The sequence below is a fragment of the Oncorhynchus keta genome, unplaced genomic scaffold (genome assembly GCF_023373465.1).
Source record: "Oncorhynchus keta strain PuntledgeMale-10-30-2019 unplaced genomic scaffold, Oket_V2 Un_contig_6587_pilon_pilon, whole genome shotgun sequence".
In the NCBI taxonomy this organism is placed as follows: domain Eukaryota; kingdom Metazoa; phylum Chordata; class Actinopteri; order Salmoniformes; family Salmonidae; genus Oncorhynchus; species Oncorhynchus keta.
The window spans coordinates 107,646-131,388 of record NW_026288944.1 but is presented as its reverse complement, the minus strand read 5'-3'; the positions used below and the strand labels follow the sequence as shown (position 1 = coordinate 131,388).

Below are 23,743 nucleotides of genomic sequence, written 5' to 3'. Positions count from 1 at the left end.
ATCAACAAACACAAGTCAGGTTATACAAGGCAACACCCTGCAGTACACACACACACACACACACACACACACACCACACACACCCTGCAGTACACACACACACACACACACACACACCCTGCAGTACACACACACACACACACACACACACACACACACACCCCTGCAGTACACACACACACACACACACACCCCTGCAGTACACACACACACACCCTGCAGTACACACACACACACACCACTGCAGTACACACACAACACCCTGCAGTACTCACACACACACACACACACACTGCAGTACTCACACACAACACCCTGCAGTACTCACACACACACACACACACTGCAGTACACACACACACTGCAGTACTCACACACACACACACACACACACACACTGCAGTACTCACACACACACACACACACACACTGCAGTACTCACACACACACACACACACTGCAGTACTCACACACACACACACTGCAGTACTCACACACAACACACTGCAGTACTCACACACAACACACTGCAGTACTCACACACAACACACTGCAGTACTCACACACAAGACCCTGCAGTACTCACACACAAGACCCTGCAGTACTCACACACAAGACCCTGCAGTACTCACACACAAGACCCTGCAGTACTCACACACAAGACCCTGCAGTACTCACACACAAGACCCTGCAGTACTCACACACAAGACCCTGCAGTACTCACACACAAGACCCTGCAGTACTCACACACAAGACCCTGCAGTACTCACACACAAGACCCTGCAGTACTCACACACAAGACCCTGCAGTACTCACACACAAGACCCTGCAGTACTCACACACAAGACCCTGCAGTACTCACACACACAAGACCCTGCAGTACTCACACACAAGACCCTGCAGTACTCACACACAAGACCCTGCAGTACTCACACACAAGACCCTGCAGTACTCACACACAAGACCCTGCAGTACTCACACACAAGACCCTGCAGTACTCACACACAAGACCCTGCAGTACTCACACACAACACCCTGCAGTACTCACACACAACACCCTGCAGTACTCACACACAACACCCTGCAGTACTCACACACAACACCCTGCAGTACTCACACACACACACCCACCCTGCAGTACTCACACACACACACCTGCAGTACTCACACACACACACACAAGACCACACCCTGCAGTACTCACACACAACACCCTGCAGTACTCACACACAACACCCTGCAGTACTCACACACAACACCCTGCAGTACTCACACACAACACCCTGCAGTACTCACACACACACACCACACCCTGCAGTACTCACACACACACACACACACAAGACCACACCCTGCAGTACTCACACACAACACCCTGCAGTACTCACACACACACACACACCCTGCAGTACTCACACACACACACACACCCTGCAGTACTCACACACACACCCACACCCTGCAGTACTCACACACACACACAAGACAACACCCTGCAGTACTCACACACACACACACAAGACAACACCCTGCAGTACTCACACACACACAAGACAACACCCTGCAGTACTCACACACACACACACAAGACAACACCCTGCAGTACTCACACACACACACACAAGACAACACCCTGCAGTACTCACACACACACACACAAGACAACACCCTGCAGTACTCACACACACACACACAAGACCACACCCTGCAGTACTCACACACACACACAAGACAACACCCTGCAGTACTCACACACACACACAAGACAACACCCTGCAGTACTCACACACAAGTCTGTCAGGTTACACAAGACAACACCCTGCAGTACTCACACACACACAAGACCACACCCTGCAGTACTCACACAAGACACACCCTGCAGTACTCACACAAGACCACACCCTGCAGTACTCACACAAGACCACACCCTGCAGTACTCACACACACACACAAGACAACACCCTGCAGTACTCACACACAACACAACACCCTGCAGTACTCACACACACACACACACACACAGACAACACCCTGCAGTACTCACACACACACACACAAGACAAGACCCTGCAGTACTCACACACAACACCCTGCAGTACTCACACACACAAGACCCTGCAGTACTCACACACACACACGACACCCTGCAGTACTCACACACACAAGACAACACCCTGCAGTACTCACACACACACACACAAGACAACACCCTGCAGTACTCACACACACACACACAAGACAACACCCTGCAGTACTCACACACACACACACAAGACAACACCCTGCAGTACTCACACACACACACAAGACAACACCCTGCAGTACTCACACACACACACACACAAGACAACACCCTGCAGTACTCACACACACACACACAAGACAACACCCTGCAGTACTCACACACACACAAGACAACACCCTGCAGTACTCACACACACAAGACAACACCCTGCAGTACTCACACACACAAGACCACACCCTGCAGTACTCACACAAGACCACACCCTGCAGTACTCACACACAAGACAACACTCTGCAGTACTCACACACACACACAAGACAACACTCTGCAGTACTCACACACAAGACAACACTCTGCAGTACCCACACATAAGTCTGTCAGGTTATACAAGACAACACCCTGCAGTACTCACACACACACACAAGACAACACCCTGCAGTACTCACACACAAGACAACAGTACTCACACACAAGACAACACCCTGCAGTACTCACACATACAAACACTGAGCACAACTAGTCATACAAATATCACACGATTCATTTACAGTTTGTCATCACAAAGGTGCACTCCCAAGCCCCCTAGCTTGGTGAAATCATAGGAGTCTCTAGTACTGACTGACCTGTCAGCTATAGATAGCTGGGTGAAACCATAGGAGTCCCCAGACCTGGAGGCAGAGGCAGCAGAGGAGGCAGCCAGGACAGGGCGAGAGGGCAGAGCGAGAGGACAGGGGACAGGGCGAGAGGGCAGAGCGAGAGGACAGGGGACAGGGCGAGAGGGCAGAGCGAGAGGACAGGACACAGGGCAGAGCGAGAGGACAGGACACAGGGCGAGAGGACAGAGCGAGAGGACAGGACACAGGGCGAGAGGACAGGGCGAGAGGACAGGGCGAGAGGACAGGGCGAGAGGACAGGGCGAGAGGACAGGGCGAGAGGACAGGGCGAGGGCGAGGACAGGGGGCGAGAGGACAGGGCGAGAGGACAGGGGCGAGGACAGGGGGCGAGAGGACAGGGCGAGAGGACAGGGCGAGAGGACAGGGCGAGAGGACAGGGCGAGAGGACAGGGCGTGGGGAGAGAGGACAGGGCGAGAGGACAGGGCGAGAGGACAGGGCGAGAGGACAGGGCGAGAGGACAGGACGAGAGGACAGGGCGAGAGGACAGGGCGAGAGGACAGGACGAGAGGACAGGGCGAGAGGACAGGGCGAGAGGACAGGACACAGGGCGAGAGGACAGGGCGAGAGGACAGGACACAGGGCGAGAGGACAGAGCGAGAGGACAGGACACAGGGCGAGAGGACAGAGCGAGAGGACAGGACACAGGGCGAGAGGACAGAGCGAGAGGACAGGACACAGGGCGAGAGGACAGAGCGAGAGGACAGGACACAGGGCGAGAGGACAGAGCGAGAGGACAGGACACAGGGCGAGAGGACAGAGCGAGAGGACAGGACACAGGGCGAGAGGACAGAGCGAGAGGACAGGACACAGGGCGAGAGGACAGAGCGAGAGGACAGGACACAGGGCGAGAGGACAGAGCGAGAGGACAGGACACAGGGCGAGAGGACAGAGCGAGAGGACAGGACACAGGGCGAGAGGACAGGGCGAGAGGACAGGACACAGGGCGAGAGGACAGGGCGAGAGGACAGGGCGAGAGGACAGGGCGAGAGGACAGGGCGAGAGGACAGGGCGAGAGGACAGGGCGAGAGGACAGGGCGAGAGGACAGGGCGAGAGGACAGGGCGAGAGGACAATCACAGCAGAGTCAATTTGCAGACAGCAGACAGCAACCAGCAAGGTTGTGACTGACTGGTCCACAAATCACCTTGAAATCATAAACTAGTCAATATTTGTAGATAAGTCAGCCACAATTTACCCACAATGCATCAAGGATTTGATTCTCTTGAACAGGGCAGTAAGTGCCACTGGGCAGAGGGACGCCTTTAAACATCACCAGAGCTAAATAATAATGTGGTCTTCCTCACCAATTATCTCCTTCTCCTTCTTTCAACCCACAATGCACTGGGCAGAGGGACGCCTTTAAACATCACCAGAGCTAAATAATAATGTGGTCTTCCTCACCAATTATCTCCTTCTGTCACTTCATCAGTCTCCTCTTCCAGGTTCCTCCCTTCTTGAGGACGAGGCTCCTCCCTTCTCTCGTCAAAAACAACTTCCTTTTGATTGGATGCCACATGGGCAACAGAGGGCATGGGCTGGCTCAAGACTGGCTGAGGACTGGCAAGGCTAGCGATCCCATTGGTCATCTCTCCTGAGCTCTCCATGTTCGGTGTGGATGATTTGACACAAGGGACTACATATCCCACGATGCATCTGGACGGTAGAGGATCAGGGTTCACCTCAGCCTGCCTGTATCCCTCCACCCCTGCCTCCTCCTGGGCCTGTTGCCACTCAGCATCCAGTCTCTCCTGGTCCTGACGGTACTTCTCCTGTACAACATCACACAAGACAACCGTCCAATCAGCTTCCTCTGAGACTACGGGTAAGTTTAGCCCAGAATTGGTTATTTATCAAAACAGACATGTGGCAATAACAGGTCCAATGGAAGCAGCTCCACACTGAATCACTGAAGTCAAAGCTAAGTGGGCATTTTTACTCAGTGTGGTTCCAGGCTAAGTGGGCATTTACTCAGTGTGGTTCCAGGCTAAGTGGGCATTTACTCAGTGTGGTTCCAGGCTAAGTGGGCATTTACTCAGTGTGGTTCCAGGCTAAGTGGGCATTTACTCAGTGTGGTTCCAGGCTAAGTGGGCATTTACTCAGTGTGGTTCCAGGCTAAGTGGGCATTTACTCAGTGTGGTTCCAGGCTAAGTGGGCATTTACTCAGTGTGGTTCCAGGCTAAGTGGGCATTTACTCAGTGTGGTTCCAGGCTAAGTGGGCATTTACTCAGTGTGGTTCCAGGCTAAGTGGGCATTTACTCAGTGTGGTTCCAGGCTAAGTGGGCATTTACTCAGTGTGGTTCCAGGCTAAGTGGGCATTTACTCAGTGTGGTTCCAGGCTAAGTGGGCATTTACTCAGTGTGGTTCCAGGCTAAGTGGGCATTTACTCAGTGTGGTTCCAGGCTAAGTGGGCATTTACTCAGTGTGGTTCCAGGCTAAGTGGGCATTTACTCAGTGTGGTTCCAGGCTAAGTGGGCATTTACTCAGTGTGGTTCCAGGCTAAGTGGGCTTTTACTCAGTGTGGTTCCAGGCTAAGTGGGCTTTAACTCAGTGTGGTTCCAGGCTAAGTGGGCTTTAACTCAGTGTGGTTCCAGGCTAAGTGGGCTTTAACTCAGTGTGGTTCCAGGCTAAGTGGGCTTTAACTCAGTGTGGTTCCAGGCTAAGTGGGCTTTACTCAGTGTGGTTCCAGGCTAAGTGGGCTTTACTCAGTGTGGTTCCAGGCTAAGTGGGCTTTTTACTCAGTGTGGTTCCAGGCTAAGTGGGCTTTACTCAGTGTGGTTCCAGGCTAAGTGGGCTTTACTCAGTGTGGTTCCAGGCTAAGTGGGCTTTACTCAGTGTGGTTCCAGGCTAAGTGGGCTTTACTCAGTGTGGTTCCAGGCTAAGTGGGCTTTATTTAGGCTCAGTGTGGTTCCAGGCTAAGTGGGCTTTACTCAGTGTGGTTCCAGGCTTTGGGCTTTACTCAGTGTGGTTCCAGGCTAAGTGGGTTCCAGGCTTTTTACTCAGTGTGGTTCCAGGCTAAGTGGGCTTTACTCAGTGTGGTTCCAGGCTAAGTGGTATTTGCTCAGTGTGGTTCCAGGCTAAGTGGTATTTGCTCAGTGTGGTTCCAGACTAAGAGGGATATACGTCTTCCTGACCTGTAGGAGGCGCTCCTGCTCCTCCTGCCACTTCTCCTGCCTCCTCCTCTCTTCCTCAGGGTCCCAGGACCAACTGGAGGGGGAGGTGCTGAGGGACGGCACCTGGAGCTGGAGGACATCCCAGAATATTACCCTTCACACACACCCCCCCCTCCCCCAATACTCAGTCACAACACACACCCTTAAGGGCCAGTGTTCCCCCATATTGTTTCTATGACTTACATCAGATATCGCCGACGCCGATCCTCCTAACAGAGAGAGAGAGAGGGGGGGGGGGGAGCTGGAGACATCAGAGGGGGAGAGAGAGAGGGAGAGAGAGGGGTGAGAGAGGGGAGAGAGAGGGGAGAGAGGACAGAGAGAGAGGGGAGAGAGGGAGGGGAGAGAGAGGGAGAGAGAGAGGGGAGAGAGTGTGTGTTAACAGTCGGCCAATGTGAGAATAAATGTTTGCCCAAATCGGGCTCACTTATAATATCACCACATTTATCATCATTCTATTTATGATTTAATCATAGAGCACTGCAAACCAAGCACCCAATAGAGCCTTTTGGGTGAATCAGAGCACTGCAAACCAAGCACCCAATAGAGCCTTCTGAATGAATCATAGAGCACTGCAAACCAAGCGCCCAATAGAGCCTTCTGGGTGAATCAGAGCACTGCAAACCAATGACCCAATAGAGCCTTCTGAATGAATCATAGGAGCACTGCAAACCAAGGACCCAATAGAGCCTTCTGAATGAATCAGGAGCACTGCAAACCAAGCACCCAATAGAGCCTTCTGAATGAATCAAGGCGCACTGCAAACCAATGACCCAATAGAGCCTTCTGAATGAATCAAGGAGCACTGCAAACCAAGGACCCAATAGAGCCTTTTGGGTGAATCAGGGAGCACTGCAAACCAAGGACCCAATAGAGCCTTCTGAATGAATCAAGGAGCACTGCAAACCAATGACCCAATAGAGCCTTTGAATGAATCAGGAGCACTGCAAACCAATGACCCAATAGAGCCTTTGGGTGAATCAGGCGCACTGCAAACCAATGACCCAATAGAGCCTTTTGGGTGAATCAGGGAGCACTGCAAACCAAGCACCCAATAGAGCCTTCTGGGTGAATCAGAGCACTGCACTGCAAACCAATGACCCAATAGAGCCTTTTGGGTGAATCAGAGCACTGCAAACCAAGCACCCAATAGAGCCTTCTGAATGAATCAGGGAGCACTGCAAACCAAGCGACCCAATAGAGCCTTCTGAATGAATCAGAGAGCACTGCAAACCAAGCGCCCAATAGAGCCTTCTGAATGAATCAAGGCGCACTGCAAACCAATGACCCAATAGAGCCTTTTGGGTGAATCAGAGAGCACTGCAAACCAAGCACCCAATAGAGCCTTCTGAATGAATCAGGAGCACTGCAAACCAATGACCCAATAGAGCCTTTTGGGTGAATCAGAGCACTGCAAACCAAGCACCCAATAGAGCCTTCTGAATGAATCAAGGCACTGCAAACCAATGACCCAATAGAGCCTTTTGGGTGAATCAGGGAGCACTGCAAACCAATGACCCAATAGAGCCTTTTGGGTGAATCAGGGAGCACTGCAAACCAATGACCCAATAGAGCCTTTTGGGTGAATCAGAGAGCACTGCAAACCAAGCGCCCAATAGAGCCTTCTGGGTGAATCAGAGCACTGCAAACCAAGCGCCCAATAGAGCCTTCTGAATGAATCAGAGCACTGCAAACCAATGCCCAATAGAGCCTTCTGGGTGAATCAGAGCACTGCAAACCAAGGACCCAATAGAGCCTTCTGGGTGAATCAGAGCACTGCAAACCAAGGACCCAATAGAGCCTTCTGGGTGAATCAGAGCACTGCAAACCAAGCGCCCAATAGAGCCTTCTGGGTGAATCAGAGCACTGCAAACCAAGGACCCAATAGAGCCTTCTGAATGATCTCAAACCACAGCTCCAATCAGCTGACATTTACACACACTGACTAGGTAGTAATCAACGAATCCCAGAGCTACTTGGGAGTGATACTGGATACTGGAGTGTTGTTGCTTCAACTTCAGAGCACCGCACACACACACACTCACCACACAGGTAGACCATAGAGCTGACTCCTGGTGAGGCTGAGGGGAAAGAACTGCATTATGACACTGCCAGACCAAGACCCAGACCGGGGGGGCCAGCCCCGGGGCCAGACCGGGGGTAACCCGGGGCAAACCCGGGCCAGACTCCCCGGGGCAGACCCGGGGTAACCCGGGCAGACCGGGGCAACCCGGGGCCAGACTAGGGGCAACCCGGGGCCAGAATCCCAGGCCCGGGGCCAACCCGGGGCCAGACCGGGGAGACCCGGGTGTTGTTGGGCCAGACCAGGGCAACCGGGGCCAGACCCGGGGGACAACCTCACCAGACAGGTAGACCCTGGGGCCAGACTGGGGGAGGCCAGACCTGGGGACTGGGGTAACCAGAGACTGGGGGCCAGACCCCGGGGCCAGACCTGGGGCAACCCCAGACACTGGACCAGACCGGGACGGGGTAACCCGGGACAGACCGGGGTAACCCGGGACAGACGGGGACAGACCGGGTAACCGGGACAGACCGGGGTAACCCGGGACAGACCGGGGTAACCAGGGACAGACGGGGTAACCCAGGGACAGACCGGGTAACCAGGGACAGACGGGGTAACCCAGGGACAGACGGGGTAACCCAGGGACAGACCGGGTAACCAGGGACAGACCGGGGGTAACCAGGGACAGACGGGGTAACCAGGGACAGACGGGGTAACCAGGGACAGACGGGGTAACCAGGGACAGACGGGGTAACCAGGGACAGACTGGGGTAACCAGGGACAGACTGGGGTAACCAGGGACAGACTGGGGTAACCAGGGACAGACTGGGGTAAACCAGGAGAGGTCCCGTCTCCAGCTATAGATAAGGTCTATGTCCCCAACAAAACCATCTTTGTATTCCCAGTCATGTAAAAATCCATCGATTAGGGCCTAATGAATTTGATTTCCTTAAATGAACTAGAATCATTTGGGAGTTAAATATATATATGGCACAGACTCGAGGACAAACCAGGGAAAGACTGGGTTAAACCAAAGCAAATGCATAAATGTCTTAATGACTAACTGGAATATAAACCAACAAGCCCCAGCCAACAACAGAGCCTGGCGAAACAGGGACAGACTGGGTAAACCTGGGACAGAACTCTGGGGTAAAACAATCAGACATGTTCTAACCAGGGACAGAGGGGTAACCAGGGACAGACTGGGTAACCAGGGACAGACTGGGAAAAAAAAGGTCCTTCAGTCTCCAGCTATAGATAAGGTCTATGTCCCCAACAAAACCATCTTTGTATTCCCAGTCATGTAAAAATCCATCGATTAGGCCTAATGAATTTGATTTCCTTAAATGAACTAAAATCATTTGCTTATTCTATTTGAGTTAAATATATATATGAGCAGCAGATTCGAGGACAAACAAGCAAAGTTGATTTAATCTACAAAGCAAATGCATAAATGTCTTAATGACTAATGGAATATAAACCAACAAGCCCCAGCCAACAACAGAGCCTGGCGACAGATTAACATCGACTGTTTACCTTCCTGATTAAAGAACTCTGCTCTCCTTTTCTGGGTTTTCAAAACAATCAGATCATGTTCTACACAGAGGGGAAACAGGAAGTGTGAAACAGGAAGTGAGAGAGTAACTGAGTTTCCGTAGAGTAACATCCAGGAAACTGAGAAAAATTAAATCCTGGACTTAATGTTGTGTTACATCTTGATACAGTCATTCAAAGATTCATACTCCTGGACTTATTCCACATGTTGTGTTACAGCCTGATACATACTTCCTATTCATACTCCTGGACTTATTCCACATGTTGTGTTACAGCCTGATACATAGTCTTCAAAGTATTCATACTCCTGGACTTATTCCACATGTTGTGTTACAGTGATACAGCCTGATTATTCATGTTGTCGTCTATTCATACTCCTGGACTTATTCCACATGTTGTGTTACAGCCTGATACATAGTCTTCAAAGTATTCATACTCCTGGACTTATTCCACATGTTGTGTTACAGCCTGATACATAGTCTTCAAAGTATTCATACTCCTGGACTTATTCCACATGTTGTGTTACAGCCTGATACATAGTCTTCAAAGTATTCATACTCCTGGACTTATTCCACATGTTGTGTTACAGCCTGATACATCGTCTTCAAAGTATTCATACTCCTGGACTTATTCCACATGTTGTCGTGTTACAGCCTGATACATCGTCTTCAAAGTATTCATACTCCTGGACTTATTCCACATGTTGTCGTGTTACAGCCTGATACATAGTCTTCAAAGTATTCATACTCCTGGACTTATTCCACATGTTGTCGTGTTACAGCCTGATACATAGTCTTCAAAGTATTCATACTCCTGGACTTATTCCACATGTTGTCGTGTTACAGCCTGATACATCGTCTTCAAAGTATTCATACTCCTGGACTTATTCCACATGTTGTCGTGTTACAGCCTGATACATAGTCTTCAAAGTATTCATACTCCTGGACTTATTCCACATGTTGTCGTGTTACAGCCTGATACATAGTCTTCAAAGTATTCATACTCCTGGACTTATTCCACATGTTGTTTTACAGCCTGAACTCAAAAATTGACTAAATAGATCACACACACAACCATGACAAAGTGTTTTTAGAAATGTTTGTAAATGTAATGCAGAAATCTAATGTCCGTAAGTATTCACACCCCTGAGTCAATTCATGTTAGAGAGTCACCTTAGGCAGCGATTACAGCTGTGAGTCTAAGACACACTTGGATTTCACAATATATATATATGTACATTATTTAAATTCAAGCTGGTTGTTGATCATTGCTAGACAATCATTTAAATATATATATATTTTCCAGCTGATTGAAGTCAAAACTTTAAGCTAGTCCAGAAGATTCCGTCTTGGTAAGCAACTCCAGTCTACATTTGGCCTTAGGTTTATCGTCATGTGGGAAACTTGTTCCTCTCCCAGTGTCTGGTGGAAGCAGACGATCAGCTGTCCCTCTCGGATTTAGCCTGTGCTTAAATAAAGCCCTTGCTGATGACAAGCATACCCATAACATGATGCAGCCCCCTCTATGCTTGAACATGTGGAGAGCGGAAGTCTGATGTGTCCCAAACATAACTTTGTATTCAGGACAATAAATTCATTATTTGTCGTCACATTTTTGTTGCATGTTTTAGATTATTATTTTTTATTCTATACTATCTATCCTTCTCTTCACTCAGTCATTTACTGTGGGTTAGTATTGTGGAGTAACAACCACGTTGATCCATCCTCAGTTTTCTCCTGTCACAGCCATTAAACTCTGTAACTGTTTTAAAGTCACCATTGGCCTCATGGTGAAATCCCTGAGCAGTTTCCTTCCTCTCCGGCAACTGAGTTAAGAAGGACGGGTGTATGACTGATACACCATCCAAAGTGTAATGAATAACTTCACTTTGCTCAAAGGGATATTCAATGTCTACTTTTATTTTATGTTTACCATCTACCAATAGGTGACCTTTTTTGCGAGGCATTTGAAAACATTCCTGGTCTTTGTGGTTGAATTTGTGTTTGAAATGTACGGTTTAACCGGGGACCTTACAGATAATTGTAAGTGTGAGGTACAGAGAGGTGATTTATTAATGTTTAAAAACACTATAATCGCACATAGTGAGAGAATATCTTTACTCCTGAACTTATTTAGGCCATAACAAAAGGATTGAATAGTTATTGACCAAAGTCACTTCAGCAATTCATTTATTTTATGAATTTCAAAAAGAAAACAAAAAATCTCATAACATAATTACACCGACATTATGGGGTGTTGTGTAAGGCCAGTGACATAAAACCTCAATTTTAAATTCAGACTCACAACATGTGGACCAAGTCAAGGGGTGTGAATACTTCCTGAAGTCACTGTCAAGTCCCAGTCCATTCATTCATTACCTTTACTTCTGACAGTCAAGAGGCTCGTCCTGAAAACCTCCCTTCCTGAAGGCACTGTCAAGTCCCAGTCCATTCATTCATTACCTTCTGACAGTCAGAGGCTCGTCCTGAAAACCTCCCTTCCTGAAGTCACTGTCAAGTCCCAGTCCATTCATTCATTACCTTTACTTCTGACAGTCAAGAGGCTCGTCCTGAAAACCTCCCTTCCTGAAGGCACTGTCAAGTCCCAGTCCATTCATTCATTACCTTTAGTCAGAGGCTCGTCCTGAAAACCTCCCTTCCTGAAGTCACTGTCAAGTCCCAGTCCATTCATTCATTACCTTTACTTCTGACAGTCAGAGGCTCGTCCTGAAAACCTCCCTTCCTGAAGTCACTGTCAAGTCCCAGTCCATTCATTCATTACCTTTACTTCTGACAGTCAGAGGCTCGTCCTGAAAACCTCCCTTCCTGAAGTCACTGTCAAGTCCCAGTCCATTCATTCATTACCTTTAGTCAGAGGCTCGTCCTGAAAACCTCCCTTCCTGAAGTCACTGTCAAGTCCCAGTCCATTCATTCATTACCTTCTGACAGTCAGAGGCTCGTCCTGAAAACCTCCCTTCCTGAAGTCACTGTCAAGTCCCAGTCCATTCATTCATTACCTTTACTTCTGACAGTCAGAGGCTCGTCCTGAAAACCTCCCTTCCTGAAGTCACTGTCAAGTCCCAGTCCATTCATTCATTACCTTTACTTCTGACAGTCAGAGGCTCGTCCTGAAAACCTCCCTTCCTGAAGTCACTGTCAAGTCCCAGTCCATTCATTCATTACCTTTACTTCTGACAGTCAGAGGCTCGTCCTGAAAACCTCCCTTCCTGAAGTCACTGTCAAGTCCCAGTCCATTCATTCATTACCTTTACTTCATCACTCAAACTATGACAGTCAGAGGCTCTGTCCTGAAAACCTCCCTTCCTGAAGTCACTGTCAAGTCCCAGTCCATTCATTCATTACCTTCTGACAGTCAGAGGCTCGTCCTGAAAACCTCCCTTCCTGAAGTCACTGTCAAGTCCCAGTCCATTCATTCATTACCTTTACCTTCTGACAGTCAGAGGCTCGTCCTGAAAACCTCCCTTCCTGAAGTCACTGTCAAGTCCCAGTCCATTCATTCATTACCTTTACTTCTGACAGTCAGAGGCTCGTCCTGAAAACCTCCCTTCCTGAAGTCACTGTCAAGTCCCAGTCCATTCATTCATTACCTTTACTTCTGACAGTCAGAGGCTCGTCCTGAAAACCTCCCTTCCTGAAGTCACTGTCAAGTCCCAGTCCATTCATTCATTACCTTTACTTCTGACAGTCAGAGGCTCGTCCTGAAAACCTCCCTTCCTGCTCTTAGAGGTCAGCACCTAAGAAGGGAAAAGACACGAAGAGATTTACATTCATTAGTTTGTAACCTGTTTCCTTCATCACTCAAACTATGTCAGTAAATGCGTTAAGAGATGTCAACACTGATCGTATGAAGAAAAAAAATAAAGTGTCACATTGACCTCTTGTCCGTTGATCTGGGACAGTTTCACCATCGTTGCATCTCCGCTGGTATCAGTTGGACCTGTAAGTGTCAGAACACCACTGGTCAGATGGATGATCGAGGCCCGGTCCCACAGGGCCTCTGACCCAGTCCGTCACAACACAGGCCCCGGTCCCACAGGGCCTCTGACCCAGTCCGTCACAACACAGGCCCCGGTCCCACAGGGCCTCTGACCCAGTCCGTCACAACACAGGCCCCGGTCCCACAGGGCCTCTGACCCAGTCCGTCACAACACAGGCCCCGGTCCCACAGGGCCTCTGACCCAGTCCGTCACAACACAGGCCCCGGTCCCACAGGGCCTCTGACCCAGTCCGTCACAACACAGGCCCCGGTCCCACAGGGCCTCTGACCCAGTCCGTCACAACACAGGCCCCGGTCCCACAGGGCCTCTGACCCAGTCCGTCACAACACAGGCCCCGGTCCCACAAAGGGTTTACAAACATTGGTTCACAAAATCAGTATGCTAATTATTGATCCTCGATCAGTAGACCAGGCGTTCGATTAGCAATCAGTAGCCTAATAGCTGATCAATAGAGAGTCAATACTTTTACTGTGAACAAACATTACAAACTAAATGTCCTCCCTGTTCCACACTGCGAGACAGTGAGATATTCACCCAGTCATCTACCCAGTCATGTACCGCTAGCCAGTGAGATATGCCCCCAGTCATGTACCACCAGACAGTGAGATATGCCCCCAGTCATGTACCACCAGACAGTGAGATGTGCCCCCAGTCATGTACCACCAGACAGTCAGATACAGGCCCCAGTCATGGGTACCACCAGACAGTGAGATATGCACAGGACAGTCATGTACCACCAGACAGGAGATATGCACCCAGTCATGTACCACCAGACAGTGAGATATTCACCCAGGGGATGTGACCACCAGACAGTGAGATATTCACCCAGTCATGTACCACAGAGATATGCACCCAGTCATGTACCAGGGAGATATGCCCCCAGTCATGTACCACTAGACAGTGAGATATGCCCCCAGTCATGTACCACCAGACAGTGAGATATGCACCCAGTCATGTACCACCAGACAGTGAGATATGCCCCCAGTCATGTACCACCAGACAGTGAGATGTGCCCCCAGTCATGTACCACCAGACAGTGAGATATGCCCCCAGTCATGTACCACCAGACAGTGAGATATGCCCCCAGTCATGTACCACCAGACAGTGAGATATGCCCCCAGTCATCTACCACCAGACAGTGAGATATGCACCCAGCCATGTACCACTAGGCAGTGAGATATGCACCCAGTCATCTACCACCAGACAGTGAGATATGCACCCAGTCATCTCCCCAGTCATGTACCACCAGACAGTGAGATATGCCCCCAGTCATGTACCACTAGGCAGTGAGATATGCACCCAGTCATGTACCACTAGACCGTGAGATATGCCCCCAGTCATCTACCCAGTCATCTACCACTAGACAGTGAGATATGCCCCGAGTCATGTATCACTAGACAGTGAGATATGCCCCCAGTCATGTACCACTAGACAGTGAGATGTGCCCCCAGTCATGTACCACTAGACAGTGGGATATGCACCCAGTCATCTGCCCAGTCATCTACCACTAGACAGTGGGATCGGGGGGGGACGACAAACGGAGCTCCCAGCAGGTCAGGGGGGGGGGGGCCTCTTTCACACACCGTTGTTACCATAGCGCTGTACAACCATGGTGAGACTGCCTTTCTGCAGGGCAGAGGTCATCATGCCCTTCCACTGGCTGTGGCTCATCTCTGCCACCCTGTGCCCACCAACAGACACTATCTCATCACCTGCACGGAGCTGGCACAGCTCTGCAGGACTACCTGGAGGGAGAGGAGAGGCTTTCACTATGTTGCGGCAAGCTACAGGACAGCAGGAGAGAGAGAGGAGCTAAAAGACAGTAGTAGAGAGAGAGAGAGGAGCTACAGGACAGCAGTAGAGAGAGAGGAGCTACAGGACAGCAGAGAGAGAGAGAGGAGCTACAGGACAGCAGTAGAGAGAGAGAGAGGAGCTACAGGACAGCAGTAGAGAGAGAGAGGAGCTACAGGACAGCAGTAGAGAGAGAGAGGAGCTACAGGACAGCAGGAGAGAGAGAGAGGAGCTACAGGACAGCAGGAGAGAGAGAGAGGAGCTACAGGACAGCAGGAGAGAGAGAGAGGAGCTACAGGACAGCAGTAGAGAGAGAGAGGAGCTACAGGACAGCAGTAGAGAGAGAGAGGAGCTACAGGACAGCAGTAGAGAGAGAGAGGAGCTACAGGACAGCAGGAGAGAGAGAGAGGAGCTACAGGACAGCAGGAGAGGAGCTACAGGACAGCAGTAGAGAGAGAGAGGAGCTACAGGACAGCAGTAGAGAGAGAGAGGAGCTACAGGACAGCAGTAGAGAGAGAGAGGAGCTACAGGACAGCAGGAGAGAGAGGAGCTACAGGACAGCAGGAGAGAGAGAGGAGCTACAGGACAGCAGGAGAGAGAGAGGAGCTACAGGACAGCAGGAGAGAGAGAGGAGCTACAGGACAGCAGGAGAGAGAGAGAGGAGCTACAGGACAGCAGGAGAGAGAGAGAGGAGCTACAGGACAGCAGGAGAGAGAGAGGAGCTACAGGACAGCAGTAGAGAGAGAGGAGCTACAGGACAGCAGGAGAGAGAGGAGCTATAGGACAGCAGGAGAGAGAGGAGCTACAGGACAGCAGGAGAGAGAGGAGCTACAGGACAGCAGGAGAGAGAGAGCTATAGGACAGCAGGAGAGAGAGAGAGGAGCTACAGGACAGCAGGAGAGAGAGAGAGGAGCTACAGGACAGCAGGAGAGAGAGAGAGCTACAGGACAGCAGGAGAGAGCAGAGGAGCTACAGGACAGCAGGAGATAGAGAGGAGCTACAGGACAGCAGGAGAGAGAGGAGCTACAGGACAGCAGGAGAGAGAGAGAGCTACAGGACAGCAGGAGAGAGAGAGCTACAGGACAGCAGGAGAGAGAGGAGCTACAGGACAGCAGGAGAGAGAGAGAGGAGCTACAGGACAGCAGGAGAGAGAGAGGAGCTACAGGACAGCAGGAGAGAGAGAGAGCTACAGGACAGCAGGAGAGAGAGGAGCTACAGGACAGCAGGAGACAGAGGAGCTACAGGACAGCAGGAGAGAGAGAAGGAGCTACAGGACAGCAGGAGAGAGAACATAGCTACAGGACAGCAGGAGAGAGAGAGGAGCTACAGGACAGCAGGAGAGAGAGCAGCTATAGGACAGCAGGAGAGAGAGCAGCTACAGGACAGCAGGAGAGAGAGGAGCTACAGGACAGCAGGAGAGAGAGAGGAGCTACAGGACAGCAGGAGAGAGAGAGGAGCTACAGGACAGCAGGAGAGAGAGAGAGCTACAGGACAGCAGGAGAGAGAGAGGAGCTACAGGACAGCAGGAGATAGAGAGGAGCTACAGGACAGCAGGAGAGAGAGAGAGCTACAGGACAGCAGGAGAGAGAGAGAGGAGCTACAGGACAGCAGGAGAGAGAGAGGAGCTACAGGACAGCAGGAGAGAGAGGAGCTACAGGACAGCAGGAGAGAGAGAGAGCTACAGGACAGCAGTAGAGAGAGAGAGAGGAGCTACAGGACAGCAGGAGAGAGAGAGAGAGGAGCTACAGGACAGCAGTAGAGAGAGAGAGAGGAGCTACAGGACAGCAGGAGAGAGAGAGGAGCTACAGGACAGCAGGAGAGAGAGGTTTACAGGACAGCTAGAGAGAGAGAGGAGCTTTGGACAGCAGGAGAGAGAGAGAGGAGCTTTCTGTTTAGGACAGCAGGAGAGAGAGCAGCTACAGGACAGCAGGAGATAGAGAGGAGCTACAGGACAGCAGGAGATAGAGAGGAGCTACAGGACAGCAGGAGAGAGAGAGGAGCTATAGGACAGCAGGAGAGAGCAGCTATAGGACAGTAGCAGATGGTATTTCCAGTCACACCTGACCGACCCAGAGGAACAGTGTAAGGTTATAGATCTCCTGATTACAGATATCCAGAGTGGTTCTGACTAAGTCTCTGTTGCAGGGTAAAGTCACACCTCTCACAGGTCTGTTTAAACATTCATGAATATCTCCCTGTACTGTAGGTAATGGACATCGAAGGAACAACCATTATGCCATTACTAACGACCCAGCCACGGTCAATTCAACCGTTTCTAGCACCAAGACACCTTTAGACTAAAACATATCCCCCCACCAAAAAAGATAAATATTCATCTGTTTGTTCAAACTTCTATTCATCCATTTCTTACTACTGTTGCTACATTTCTGTTGACATTTTACCTACTTTGGTAAACTCTTGGATTACAACTACATTTCTGTTTACATCTTAGCTACTTTGGTAAACTCTTGGATTACAACTACATTTCTGTTAACATCTTAGCTACTTTGGTAAGCTCTTGGATCACAACCAGTGCTAACAGCAACACGGTACACAGGACATAGGTGTCCCCATCCATCCCTGAAGGAGGGGAGTGGTGGAGTCGACTCTCACCTGGTTGGATGCCTCCGACTCTGGCTCCTGTCGAGTCCCAGTGAGTGTTGAAACCAAAGTGTGGTCGACTGTTAATCTTCAAGGTGAGACTCACTCTGTCACTGTGACGTACCTGTGAGGAGGAGACACAAGGTGAAGGTGACACCTGGAGATTCGATGTGCCACGAAACCAGACCCACAACCCACAGGGTTCAACCCTGCACCCCCACACACACAGGTCCACACACACACACACACACACACACACCAAACACACAGGAGGTTCAAAGTCCAAGATGGCTACTCAATGGCTTCAATACAGACCCCCAGTCAGCCAGCTATGGTTTATACACATCGTTGTAGTACTCCAAGATGGCTACTCAATGGCTTCAATACAGACCCCAGTCAGCCAGCTATGGTTTATACACATCGTTGTAGTACTCCAAGATGGCATAGCAGTCAGACGTCTTTGTCTCGTCACCTGTAGATATCTTTGTTTCCTTCGTAAATATTTTTTTTTAACCTCAATATTTAACATACTCTCCTGAAACCCACCTCACCCAATGTGGTATGGATCTACTATTTTCTATAGTTTAGAACCGGAACCCACAACAGACGCTAGCCAGCTAACTAGTTACTAGCTAGTAGTCAGTTAGCTGATGACAGCTAGCAGTGGCTAACCTCAGCCCGGTTAACTACTGCCAATCTGCACAGCGCGATTCAACCCAGAGCATATCGGGGACCGCTTCATCTCTACCACATCTCCGGATTCCTACCGCAAGCTCTGAACCTTTTCATCTGGATTATCGCAGCTAGCTAGCTGCTATCCGAATGGCTACTCCTGGCTAACGTCTCTGTCCGGAAGCAAACACCAGTTAGCCTAGCCTCGTGCTACGCCCATCTCCCAGCTAACTAGCTGCTATCCGAGTGGCTACTCCTGGCTAACATCTGTCCAGAAGCAAACACCAGTTAGCCTAGCCTCGTGCTCCGCCCATGTCCCAGCTAGCTAGCTGCTATCCGAGTGGCTACTCCTGGCTAACATCTGTCCAGAAGCAAACACCAGTTAGCCTAGCCTCGTGCTACGCCCATCTCCCAGCTAGCTGAAGAGGTCCATCAGTCAATTTTCCCATTGCCGTTTTAGTTAGTGATTGTTGTCTTATTTCACTGTAGAGCCTCCAGCCCCTGCTCAATATATCTTAGCTATCCCTTTCTGTTCCATCTCCAGTTAGCCTAGCCTCGTGCTCACCATTCTTAAAAATGGTGTCTCTATAGAGACAAAACCTCACTCATCACACAATGCCTAGCCTTTACCTCCCACTGTATTCACATCCTTGAACATCAGTTGTCTGTACATTATGCCTTGAATCAATTTTCAGCTACAGCCCCTTTTAGCTCCAGTGATCCTTATTTCACTGTAGAGCCTCTCATCTGTTGACTTCTGTAACCGTAAAAGCCTTCGGTTCATGCATGTTAACATCAGAAGCCTCCTCCCTAAGTTTGTGCTGAAGCAGCGAATAAAACACTCTGCCAACCCTGATGTCCGAGCCGTGTCAATCCTGGCTGAGGAAGACAAAAACCCTGAAATGTCCATCCCTAACAATAACAACATTTTCCAACAAAATAGAACTGCCAAAGGGGGCGGAGTTGCAATCTACTGCAGATATAGCCTAGAGTTCTGTCATGCTATCCAGGTCTGTGCCCAAACAATTCAAGCTTCTACTTTTTAAAAATGCCACCTTTTCAGAAACAAGTCTCACCGTTGCTGCTTGTTATATAGACCACCTTCTGCTGTGCTCTGGACACCAGAGTGAATTGATTTCCCCCCATCTATCTTCAGAGCTCGTACTGTTAGGTGACCTAAACTGGGACATGCTTAACACCCCCGGCCATCCTGCAATCTAGATACCCTCAATCTTACACAAATTATCAATTTAACCTACAAGGTGCAACCCCAAATCCGTAAACACGGGCACCCTCATAGATATCCTGACCAACCTGCTCTCTAAATATTTCTCTACTGTCTTCAACCAGGGATCTCAGTGACCACTGCCTCATTGCCTGCGTCCGTAATGGGTCTGCAGTCAAGCGACCTCCACTCATCACTGTCAAACGCTCCCTGAAACACTTCTGCGAGCAGCTTTTTCTAATCGACCTGGCCCGGGTCTCCTGGAAGGATATTGACCTCAACCCGTCAGTAGAGGATACCTGGTTATTCTTTAAAAATACTTAAATAAGCATGCCCCATTCAAAAAAAATGTAAAACTAGGAACAGATATAGCCCTTGGTTCACTCCAGACCTGACTGCCCTTGACCAGCACAAAAACATCCTGTGGCGGACTGCATTAGCATCGAATAGCCCCCGTGATATGCAACTTTTCAGGGAAGTTAGGAACCAGCAGAGAACTGGATTCTCTGATCCACCTCTACGCAGACCATTCTGTGTACCTCTGGCCCTTCGTTGGACACTGTGTTAACTAACCTCCAGACGAGCTTCAATGCCGTACAACTCTCCTTCCGTGGACTCCAACTGCTCTTAAATGCAAGTAAAACTAAATGCATGCTCTTCAACCGATCGCTGCCCACCCATCTAGCATCACTACTCTGGACGGTTCGGACTTAGAATATGTCTACAAATACATGTCTACCAAATACCAACTACAAACACCTCGATGTCTGGTTAGACTAAACTCTCCTTCCAGATTCACAATAAGCATCTCCAATCCAAAATTAAATCTAGAACTGGCTTCCTATATCGCAACAAAGCCTCCTTCACTCATGCTGCCAAACATACCCTGGTACAACTGACTATCCTACCGATCCTTGACTTTGGCGATGTCATTTACAAAAGTCTCCAACACTCTACTCAGCAGATTGGATACAGTCTTTCACAGTCCCATCCGTTTTGTCACCAAAGCCCCATATACTACACACCACTGCGACCTGTACGCTCTCGTTGGCAGGCCCTCGCTACATATTTGTCACCAAACCCACTTGCTCCAGGTCATCTATAAGTCTCTGCTAGGTAAAGCCCCTCATCTCAGCTCACTGGTCACCATAGCAGCACCCACTCGTAGCACGAGCTCCAGCAGGTATATCTCACTGGTCATCCCCAAAGCCAATTCCTCCTTTGGCCGCCTTTCCTTCCAGTTCTCTGCTGCCAATGACTGGAACGAACTGCAAAAATCACTGGAGCTGGAGACTCATATCTCCCTCACTAACTTTAAGCATCAGCTGTCAGAGCAGCTCACCTCTCCACAGCTAATCTGTAAATAGCCCAACCAACTACCTCATCCCCAAATTGTTATTATGCTCCTTTGCACCCCAGTATCTCTACTTGCACATTTATCTTCTGCAACATGTACCACTCCAGTGTAATTGCTATATTGTAATCCTACCTCATGTGCAGACTTTCCTATTGTGTTATTGACTAGGTTTGTTTACTCCATGTGTAACTCTGTGTTTGTGTCGCACTGCTTTTCTTTATCTTGACCAGGTCGCAGTTGTAAATGAGAACTTGTTCTCAACTGGCCGACCCGGGTTAGATAAAGGTGTTCTCAACTGGCCGACCCGGGTTAAATAAAGGTGTTCTCAACTGGCCGACCCGGGTTAAATAAAGGTGTTCTCAACTGGCCGACCCGGGTTAAATAAAGGTGTTCTCAACTGGCCGACCCGGGTTGAATAAAGGTGTTCTCAACTGGCCGACCTGGTTAAATAAAGGTGAAATAAACAGTTGGGTAGAACTCTGGCCTTAATTATGACAGTCCAGGTACAGATGTGTTTCACAAGGTGTTGAGCTCACCTGGGCAGAGCCATTCTGTCTGACTGAGACAGGGAGGCTGGGCCGGAGAGAAGGGGGTAAGGGTTTGGGGTGGGTGGCAGGTCCAGGAACCCCTCTGGTCTTCAGGATGGAGGGCTGGGTCTGACTCCCACCCTCCTCTACTTCCTGGTTCACACTGCTCCGATTGGCTGCGGCCCAGGGCTGAGCCCTGACAGCGACCTCTGAGATAGTGACCATTTTCTGGGGGCGGGTGGGAGCAGTCTTCTCCAACTGTAGGTAGAAGACAGGGCAGAGTTTTACAGGGTCAGTCATAGTAGTACGATAGGTGTTGTTTTACAGGGTCAGTCATAGTAGTACGTAGTATTTGTTGTTTTACAGGGTCAGTCATAGTAGTGTGATAGGTGTTGTTTTACAGGGTCAGTCATAGTAGTACGATAGGTGTTGTTTTACAGGGTCAGTCATAGTAGTATAGGTGTTGTTTTACAGGGTCATAGGTGTTGTTTTACAGGGTCAGTCATAGTAGTATGATAGGTGTTGTTTTACAGGGTCAGTCATAGTAGTACGATAGGTGTTGTTTTACAGGGTCAGTCATAGTAGTACGATAGGTGTTGTTTTACAGGGTCAGTCATAGTAGTACGATAGGTGTTGTTTTACAGGGTCAGCCATAGTAGTCTGATAGGTGTTGTGTAATGTGTTGTGTCCCTGGAGAAAATTAGGATGAAGTGCTTTGCTCAAGGGCACATTGACAGGTTTTTCACCTGGTCTGCTCGGGTATTGAAACCAGCGACCTTTCGGTCACCGGCCCAACGCTCTAACCACTAGGCTACCTGCCTCCCCCTCTAACCACTAGGCTACCCGCCGGCCCCTCTAACCACTGGGCTACCCGCCGGCCCCTCTAACCACTAGGCTGCCTGCCGGCCGGCCCCTCTAACCACTAGGCTACCCGCCGCCGGCCCCTCTAACCACTAGGCTACCCGCTGCCGGCCCCTCTAACCACTAGGCTACCCGCCGCCGCCCCTCTAACCACTAGGCTACCCGCTGCCGGCCCCTCTAACCACTAGGCTACCCGCCGGCCCCTCTAACCACTAGGCTACCCGCTGCCGGCCCCTCTAACCACTAGGCTACCCGCCGCCCCCTCTAACCACTAGGCTACCCGCCGGCCCCTCTAACCACTGGGCTACCCGCCCCCCTCTAACCACTAGGCTACCCGCCGCCCCTCTAACCACTAGGCTACCCGCCACTAGGCCCCCCCTAACCACTAGGCTACCCGCCGCCCCTCTAACCACTAGGCCCCCTCTAACCACTAGGCTACCCGCCGCCGCCCCTCTAACCACTAGGCTAGCCTGCCCGCCGGCCCCTCTAACCACTAGGCTACCCGCCGGCCCCTCTAACCACTAGGCTACCCGCCGGCCCCTCTAACCACTAGGCTACCCGCCGGCCCCTCTAACCACTAGGCTACCCGCCGGCCCCTCTAACCACTAGGCTACCCGCCGGCCCCTCTAACCACTAGGCTACCCCCCTCTAACCACTAGGCCCCCTCTAACCACTAGGCTACCCGCCGGCCCTCTAACCACTAGGCTACCCGCCGGCCCCTCTAACCACTAGGCTACCCGCCGGCCCCTCTAACCACTAGGCTACCCGCCGGCCCCTCTAACCACTAGGCTACCCGCCGGCCCCTCTAACCACTAGGCTACCCGCCGGCCCCTCTAACCACTAGGCTACCCGCCGGCCCCTCTAACCACTAGGCTACCCGCCGGCCCCTCTAACCACTAGGCTACCCGCCGGCCCCTCTAACCACTAGGCTACCCGCCGGCCCCTCTAACCACTAGGCTACCTGCCTGCCGGCCCCTCTAACCACTAGGCTACCCGCCGGCCCCTCTAACCACTAGGCTACCCGCCGG

General features: G+C 50.5%; 1 long non-coding RNA gene and 1 pseudogene across 2 annotated transcripts; both read right to left on the bottom strand.

The window, feature by feature from the left end:
• The window catches only part of LOC127926000 (LIM domain only protein 7-like), a 93,006-nt pseudogene that overhangs the window by 15,174 nt on the left and 54,089 nt on the right, over positions 1-23,743 (bottom strand).
• LOC127925999 (uncharacterized) lies at positions 11,821-12,749 on the bottom strand. 2 transcript variants are annotated; one of them, XR_008123041.1, is made up of 3 exons: positions 12,602-12,749; positions 12,126-12,208; positions 11,821-12,046 (listed from the first exon to the last, which is right to left on the bottom strand). It is a non-coding gene; the product is annotated as an uncharacterized LOC127925999 (long non-coding RNA). The 2 variants fall into 2 exon arrangements; XR_008123042.1 differs by having other exon boundaries at positions 11,821-12,041.